The following is a 9428-nucleotide window of genomic DNA, read 5'->3' as shown; positions in this document are numbered from 1 at the left end:
ACTTTGTTGAAGATACTTGAAGTGTCTTAAACTTTGACCACAAAGCAATTGTGTCCTTTATAGAAACTGATTCTGTAGGTTACATGTGGTGTGAAAAGGTTGAAAAGTGAATTTTACTGTAAAGGGAGTTTTGTAGCCCACTGTGCCATAGATACAGGATGTTCTTACATGTGTTGCATTGACCTCTTTTATTCTGTTGTTTGACTGTTAGAGCATGCTGTAGACTCCAATATAAGAAAAATAAAAATAAAAGTCTCCTGTCACAACAAGGTGCCCTTACAATTCTTCAGTGCTTTGTTCCAAACTAAATTCACCTTGTGCCAAAAGAATAACTAATCAGACCCTAACCTGAAGGGTAACAAAACCTCACCTGCAGAGCAGAAAGAGGTAGAGCAGCACTGGAAAAGCACGACAGTTTAAATGTTACATTCCAAAAAATGAAAGTGAAAGTTAGTCTGAGTGTCAGCAGACCTGCAGTCGAGACAAGTCTGTTTCTCACTAAAAGAAAAGTTAAGCTGACTTAACAACACAGCAGAGTCTCTGCCAAACAAGCACAGTTGATAATATTTACTGTGTTTCAACACTAACACAAATCTCTGACATCATATCTTTTATCTGGTAAAACAGATGTAAAACAGTCAGATTCTGGTTTGAACTAAACTTTGACCAAATACTGAGTCAGAGCATTTTGGCTTTGTAGGGCCGTGTACTCACCAGGGTTTGGCAGAGATTCTGCTGTTTTGTTGAGAAAAACCTGATGGATTCAGTTGAAAGTTTCTTTAGAGAGAAACAGAGAGACTTGAATCCACTGCAGCTCTGCTGTTGCTCAGACAAACTTTGATTTGAGGAAATGTGACGTTGCAGCTCTCCTCTTTCACTGTTGCTCCTCCTCTCAGTGTAAAAGTAAGGTATAACTTTTGGGAACTTTGTCTTTTCAGTACTGCTTATATTCCTTGAATTCAGGTTTTTAAAAAGTAATTTTGGTATCAGCACCAAAACTCAGGTATAATATTGGAACTACTATAAAAATCTTGAAACAATGGTCTTCAGCAGCGAGCGGCCTCCTTAATGGCAGTGAACATAACACCACGGTGAAGTGCAATAGGATGAAATCCCGGAAGGTGCAGCGGCGGCCGGAGTCGTGCCACTCCTACCACCCAAAGGTCAGTGCTGAGTTCTCCGACTGTCAGCAGACATTCAGACAACAATATGAACTGATGAACACATGATGAAGTGAACTGTTGATGATTTTGGACTCTGAAGCAGCGAACGACTGTTAAACGGCTTCAGAGTGAAAAGTTAAAACAACAGTGACAGCAGCCAGTTGCAGCAGCTGATCACACTCATCCTCCTGCAGGTTTATGCGTCACTAAATGAACACATTCCTCCAACCAGCAGCTCCTTTGTAGAAATGTGTTCACTAAATATTTACAGGCAGTAACCAGCGATGGAAGAAGGATTCAACTCATATACTGAAGTAAAAGTAGCAGTACCACAGTATAAAAATACTCCATTACAAGTAAAAGTCCTGCGTTCAAAATGTCACTTCAGTAAAAGTACAGAAGTATTAGCAACAGAATGTACTTAAAGTATCAAAAGTAAAAGTACTGATGCAGAGTGGCTACTGTCAGTGTTTTACTATTATAGTATTGATCATTATTATTGATATATTAATATGTAAGCGGTACTTTAATGTTGTCATTGGTCGAGGTGGAGCTAGTTTGAACTACTTCATTCACAGAAAGAAGAATCACCAGCGTCTGTTGATAAAAGAGACGCTTTAATAAAACACAGACTGCAGTTTGTTCATGACGACAGGTGTGTTTGTATTAAAGTGTCAAATGTGGTCAACTCTCCTCTCTCCTGGCTCGATCTGCTTCTCGGCTGCATGAAACAACCTTTCATACTAAAATGTCAGCTCTCAGTTTTAGCTTGTTAATAGTTTTTAGAATAACTGGCTTTATCAGACCTGCAGACCTCCATCCAACCAATCAGAGCGAAGAGCAGCATTCAAACATCGAGTGCAGAAGATTGCTTGTCTTTTTCCACTTCAAAGATAAAACAGCCTTCCACAACATTTAATGAATCATCCTATCCTCTCCTTCTTCTCTGGAACTTTTCTTATTTGAATTTCTTTGTGTAACAAGATGGAAAAAAATTGATACAAATCCACTTGAATTTTAGAATAATTAAAGGGCACACCGTGAAGTTCCAGGAGCAGGAGACCTTAAATAACACCACATTATCTTCCACTGCAGACTGTCTCAGATGTGATGGGGGATTGGAGCTCGTCAGCTCGAGTCACGTCTGAGAACAGCTGATGGTGTTTTTAATCACATGATTTGGTGTCATTAGAAACACCATCAGCTGTTTTTCAGCTTTGATACCAATCAAAAACAAAATAACTTAATTAGACACAATAAAAACTTTATTTTGCTTTTGTTTATTTAAAAAGAAAAAGAGAGAAAAACAAAAGACTTTTGTCTCATTTATAAACTGCTCTTCAGTAATTTGTGCCAGTATGCAACACTTCTTATAGAAACAATGTAATAACTTTATTGCAGACACAGGTCCATATAACACATCATACAGTACACAATACAAGGAAATACATAAAAAAATACATACATAAAAATTCCATATTAGCCTAGGATGTACAGACTATTGAACCAATGTCTTAACCTAGAAGTGTATCTAGGTCAGACAATAAAAAGTTTAGAATTTAAGGAACGTGTAAATGCTTCTTATTTCTGAGGACATTGTTTTCTGATGATTTAATAATTAAGCAACAAAAAATTAATAAAAAAAAGCCACTGATTTTACTGCATTATATTCCATTTTATTGTTATATTTTGAATTGTCACCTGCTGAATTTTGTGCTGCCATTCATATAAATAAAGACATTTACAAATTGGTGCAGAAAATGTCTCCAGAATGCAGGAAATGAACTGTTTAATGCTCAAAATCTTCTGGGGGAGGACCCCCAGATCCCCCACTCATACATTTTATCATCGAATACAAAATAGTGTTAAAATATCTTGTTCTCGTGACCAAAGTATTTCATCACACCCCTATTTTCAGACCTTATGTCACCAGCTCTTTTCAACACAAAGTGACGCCCTTGCTGTTACATACAGTCGGCCAACTGCTTATATGATTTCATCATCTGTAAACAAAAAGCCTAAAATAGTGAAAATGTGTTTGTGGGGATACGTGGTAAGGTGGGCTGGTGTGGGCCATGGCTGAATTTTTGTCCCAGTCCACCCCTGTTGGTTACACATTGCAAATAATAGAAAGTAAAACCATTCTCATACTGTGATGGTTAAACTTTGCAATCAATCCACATTTCACCTGCATGCCGAACCGTGCGGAGGGAGGTGGGCGTTATTTTCATGCCAAAAAACCCCAAACATTTCAAAATATCCCCCTATCAGTTGTATTTTTTTTTTTTTTTTTACGAACCGCACCCCGTTATAGCCTCATAAACAGATAACATCGACAAAAAGAGGATCGATATGAGGATTTGTAAGTAGCCTACAGAGCGGGTGGCTCAGCCTGAGAGGGAGAGGTAAAAATGTGTCAGTAGGTCCCAGAGAAGCTCATTTTCGCAAACTGTGGAAAATATTTATTGTCTGTCAATACTTTTTTAGCAGTTCTTCTATTAACTCCTTGTTTTCCTTTTTCTCCTGCAGCCGTTTTATGGAGATGGATGGTTCTTCTCATGTGTGAACTGCTGTTTTTCATCAGTTTATCAGTGGAGAGTGACGGGAAACTAAAAGTAAACAGGCTGGTTTGGATCCAGGATGTTACAGGGACATGAGACACTGCAGCCATGCAGCTGAAGGATTTATTTCAGTATTTTTGTTTGTTTGTTTAACACCAGTGTACCGTTAACTCATCACAGCCAGGTTGTTGAACCGATGCATGGTAGCGTGCTGATGTTAGCCTTGAACAAGTGCAGCCTCACAGAGCTGGTTGAATGACTGTGGATGCATCTTTGACTGGCAAGGCAAGGCAAGTTTATTTGGTAAGGTAATTCAAAGTGCTTTACATAAAACCTAAAAGCAACAGGGAAATATAAAAAAGTTTAAAAAGAAAAGAAGAAGAAAAGATAAAATATAATAAAAGTTACAGTGTTACAATCAGGGTTAAAACAGTTAAATGGAAAATAAAACAGGCTGAGGGGTTGAGCAAATAATTGGGTTACAATTATTTTGAAAAGAGAATAAACAGAGAAGTACACTTAATCTACTCTCTCTAGCTAGTCTGTACTCGGGTCCATAGCAATTTTTGGGTCCACTGAAACTCCAAAAACCCTCGGACACTACAGAGAAATCAGGACATGTCTGTCCGCAGGCCACTTTGATCCAGTTATAGTCTAGACCCACCTGCGCGTTTACAGGTGGAAAGAGGTTCCTGCAAATCACTCGGGCGCAAGATTTAAGACCACTTCCTTCTTCAATCTCACTCCCATAATCCCCGAACTCAATTACCTATTCATTTCCCACTGTGTAAATATTTAATTAAAAGCAATGGTAAAAAGCTAAAAACAAAGAAAAAGAAAACAGGACAGTAAAAGTTACAGTGCAGTGTAAGTTATCAATCTACTAGTGAAAGGCAGTGGTAAAAAGAAAAATCTTAAATATTTAATTAAAAGCAATGGTAAAAAGAAAAGTCTTCAGTCTTAATTTAAAAGAACTGACTGTTTCAGCAGACCTGTAGTTATCTGGGAGTTTGTTCCTTGTTTAGACGAGCTGAGAGGTCTGGATGGTTCATAACGAAGCAGAAGATCGGAAATGTATTTTGGCCCTAAACCATTTAGTGCATTGTAAACTAACAGCAGGATTTTAAAAAGCAATTCTATGACATACAGGAAGCCAATGTAAAGACCTCAGAATTGGAGTGATGTGATCCACTTTTTGGTCTTAGTGAGGACTCGAGCAGCAGCGTTCTGAATCAGCTGCAGCTGTCTGATGGATTTCTTAGGGAGCCATGTAAGGACACCGTTACAGTACTCAAGTCAACTGAAGATATATGCATGGATAAGCTTTTCCAGGTCCTGCTGAGACATAAATCCTTTAATCCTTGATATATTCTTCAGGTGATAGTAGGCTGACTTCGTAATTGTGTTAATATGGCTCCTGAAATTCAAGTCTGAGTCCATGACCACACCAAGATTTATGGCTTGATTTATGGTTCTTAACATTACAGATTGAAGTCGAGCACTGACTTTCAATCGTTCCTTCCTGGCTCCAAAAACAATAACTTCAGTTTCATCTTTGTTTAACTGAAGAAAATTCTGGCACATCCACCCGTTGACCTGTTCAATACAGTTACTCACTCATAGTCCCCTGGTGAAATGGTTATGTAAATCTGTGAGTCATCAGCATAATTATGGTAACATATTTTGTTGTTTTTCATAATCTGAGCCAGTGGAAGCATGTAAATGTTAAACAAAAGAGGTCCCAGAATGGAGCCTTGGGGAACTCCACATGTCAATTTTGTCAGCTCAGATGTGTAATTACCTATAGACACAAAGTAGTCCCTTTAGGTAGGATTCAAACCAGTTTAGTACTGTGCCAGAAAGTCCAACCCAGTTTTCAAGTCTGTCTAGTAATATGATGTGGTCGACCATGTCAAATGCAGCACTGAGGTCCAATAATACTAAGACTGAAATTCTGACACTGTCAGTGTTTAAATGGATGTCATTGAAGACCTTAACAAGAGCCGTCTCAGTGCTGTGGTGTGGTCAAAAACCTGACTGGAAGACATCAAAACAGTTATTTAGTGCCAAGAAAGTACTAAGCTGTTGAAAAACAGCAGGACATTTGTCTCCCTGAATCCTCTTATTTTTCTTTTTCTTTGTTATTGCTTTGTGGAGGAATCATATTTCTGCAGTCATAAATATCAAACGTGAATGAGAGTTCAGCTCTATGCAGACCTCTGAATACACACCACAGATGTTAAACAGACTTCCAATTATCAACATCATGAAAACTAGCCAACTAATGACTTTTGCTCACACCACTAATAGCTTCTCTCTGACATCAGTGTCATTATTTCGTTCACACTTCACACAACAAGATGGATATTGATCGATTTATTTATTTATTTGGTGAGTTGGTTAGATATTAGTTATTGATCAGCTGTATGTGTTGGAAAGGCCGGCAGTGACACCTAGTGGACTAAATGAGAAGTGTCTGCTTTCTCAGTCAGTCGCTGCAGCAGCAGGAGAGGAGTAGATGGTTAATGGGCAGTTTTTATGTGAGTGCATCATCATCATCATCATCATGATACGACTGTTTATTAGAAAGTTTGCAACTGCAATTTTTTTGGGGACGACATCATCAGATGATATGATGAATAACATAAAGTCCCTTTACGGGTTTAGAATTAACTTTTCTAAAAAATAAAGGCCTACAGTTACCCGAAACAAAGTAAGTAAAAAGATTAACAAACAGTGATACCAGTTTATTTCCTGTTGAATGTAAAATGTGAATCTGCAAAGTAACCAGCAAATCCAGCTGTTGATGTGATGCAGTAAAAAGTTAAATATTTCCTCTTAGATGTAGTGGTGGAAAAATTTTTGGGCTGAAATCATGAATGAAACTACTCCAATCCTATTGGCGTTGCTAGAACGGTAGTGTATGACGGCGTAACTGGAGGCGTATATAAGCACGCCGGCACACCGGACACATTAGCTTTTTTCTATTCAGCAGGCACTCTGGCATGTTCGAGACTACTACTAAAAGCAACCACGAGAGGAAGTTTTCTTACCTGGAAGGAAGTCTGGCAGAGGAGATAGCTGGTGAGCAGTTCAGGCAGTGTGTTTTCCCATGCCTGCGCTACATCACGGCTGGGGGCACTCATGCCCTGTGTGTTCTGCCCCACAGCCCCCCGAGAGGCTGACCAAGGTCCCCTCCATCGTGGCGGCTCAGGCAACAGGCGCTGTTTTTCCCGCCATCTTGGTGTTCTGGAGCGGTCCTCCGCTTCGGGGTGCCACCGGGGACCTACGCATAACACCAACCACCAGCCCCGAGGGGCATACTGAACTACATCGACTTGGCTCAGTCTCAGGAGTTAGCGGTTCGGCATCGAGATGTCGTCCTCGCACATCTTCAGCATTTGGGGCTGCGGCTCAACGCGAAGAAGAGCGTGCTGACGCCTGCCCAACGAACTACGTTCCAAGGGGTGGTGTGGGACTCGACAGCTATGCGGGCCCACCTGTCGCCTGCACGCGTCGGGTCCATTCTGTCCACAGTGAGTGCAGTTAGGCCGCATCATCACTGTAAAACACTTTCAGAGGGTCTCCTGGCATCAGCATCCAGCGTACCTTCTGGCCTGCTGCACAATGAGAGCCCTGCAGTGGGGGTTGAAATCCAAGGGATTCTCCCCTAGGGGAAATCCGCTCGTCTGATAAAGGTTACGAGCAGGTGCCTTCATTCCCTGTCAGTATGAAGGAAATCTTGGTTCCTGTCCCACGGTCCCGGGTTGGGAGCGTCATGTCGCCAAACAATTATTCGACAGACGCCTCACTCACGGGATGGGGCGTGGTCATGGACAGCTGCTTTGCGAGAGGCTCTTGGGAGGAGCATAATTTCTCTTGGCACATAAATTGCCTGGAAATGTTGGCGGTGTTCAGAGCTCTGAGGATCTTTCTGCCCGCCCTCCGCCACATCCTTGTCAGGACCGGCAATATGGCAGTGGTGGCCTATTTGAATCACCAGGAGGGTCTGCGCTCGTGCCCATTATGCAAGCTGGCGCATCACATCCTCCTGTGGTCCCAGCAGAGACTGCTGTCCCTCAGAGCGATGTATATCCCTGGGACCCAGATTCAGGGAGCAGACCTGCTGTTGCGACAGGGGCTGAGGCCCGGGGAATGGAGACTTCACCACAAGGTGGTTGTGCGAAGGTTCGGCCCAGTAGCTGTGGACCTGCTCGCATCTCAAGAGACTACGTACTGTCCGCTCTGGTTCTCCCTCTCGTGCTAAACAGCTGTGTGACTTTCTACAGAGCAATTGTTTATTTGAGGATTTTCAGTCAGGATTTAGAGTTCATCATAGCACAGAGACAGCACTGGTGAAAATTACGACCTCCTTATTGCATCAGACAGGACAAGGACTTGTCTCTATACTGGTTTTACAAAATCTTAGTGCTGCATTTGATACTATTGACCATCAGATCCTATTAGAAAGACTGGAACATTTCATTGGCACTAAAGGAACCGCTCTAAGCTGGTTTAAGTCCTATTTATCAGATCGATTTCAGTTTGTACATGTTAATGATGAGTCCTCCATGCATGCCAAAGTTAGTCATGGAGTTCCTCAAGGATCTATCCTCGGACCAATCCTCTTCACTTTATATATGCTTCCTTTAGGCAATATTATCAGGAAACTTTTTTATGCAGATGATACTCAGTTATATCTGTCAAGCCAGATGAAACTAATCAGTTAGCTAAACTTCAAATGTGCCTTCAGGATGTTAAAACCTGGATGACCTGTCATTTTTTTTATGTTAAACTCAGATAAAACTGAAGTTATTGTCCTGGGGCCCAGCACCATTGAGACTGTCTCAGATGTGATGGGGGATTGGAGCTCGTCAGCTCGAGTCACGTCTGAGAACAGCTGATGTTGTTTTTAATCACATGATTTGGTGTCATTAAAAACACCATCAACTGTTTTTCAGCTTTGATACCAATAAAAACAAAATAACTTAATCAGACACAAGAAAAACTTCACTTTACTTTTGTTTATTTAAAAAGAAAAAATACTACTACCCAATTTCAAACTGCTCTTTAGTAATTTGTGCCAGTATGCAACACTTCTTATAGAAACAATGATCAGAATATAAACAGTTTAGAATTTGGCAGCCAGAAATTTAAAGAACATGCAAATGCTTCTTATTTCAGAGGACATTGTTTTCTGATGATTTTACAGTGTTGAAGGAACAAAATGCCGTTATTACAACACAGAGGTCCTCTACAGGAAAGGACAGAGAAGGATGAAAATAATTATCAATTGCATAGTGTAAGTAATATGTTAATACTTCTACAATACTGCATATTTTCTTTTATATTCCTTTGTGCTGCTATGTCGACAGAATTTTTTTCCATAAAATCAATTAGAGTTAACATTTGTGTGTTGTAGAAGAAAGTAGCAACATGACACATCAGATACATACACTCATTTTCTACATTTATAACTTGAAATATAGAAAATCACATGGTTGTTCTACTCTGATTGACAGGAGAGATGATCAGAGGGGCAGAGTTTTTACCACCAAAGTTAGGACTGGGACTAAAGTATGGGTAGAGTTTCGCAGTGAAGCAGCAGCCAGTAATGGAGTAGATAAGAGCTGCAGTATCAACGTCATAAAAGGAGACCAGACCCTCCTCATAATCCACAAACACCCCCACCTTCTCAGGCTGA

At 40.5% G+C, this 9428-nt stretch overlaps 1 pseudogene; it reads right to left on the bottom strand.

Moving 5' to 3' along the window:
* The window catches only part of LOC123961220, a 20008-nt pseudogene that overhangs the window by 1448 nt on the left and 9132 nt on the right, over positions 1 to 9428 (bottom strand).

Source organism: Micropterus dolomieu, linkage group LG22 (assembly GCF_021292245.1).
Source record: "Micropterus dolomieu isolate WLL.071019.BEF.003 ecotype Adirondacks linkage group LG22, ASM2129224v1, whole genome shotgun sequence".
Taxonomy (NCBI): Eukaryota; Metazoa; Chordata; class Actinopteri; order Centrarchiformes; family Centrarchidae; genus Micropterus; species Micropterus dolomieu.
The sequence above is the reverse complement of the archived record's forward strand: the minus strand, read 5'-3'. Positions and strand labels throughout refer to the sequence as shown.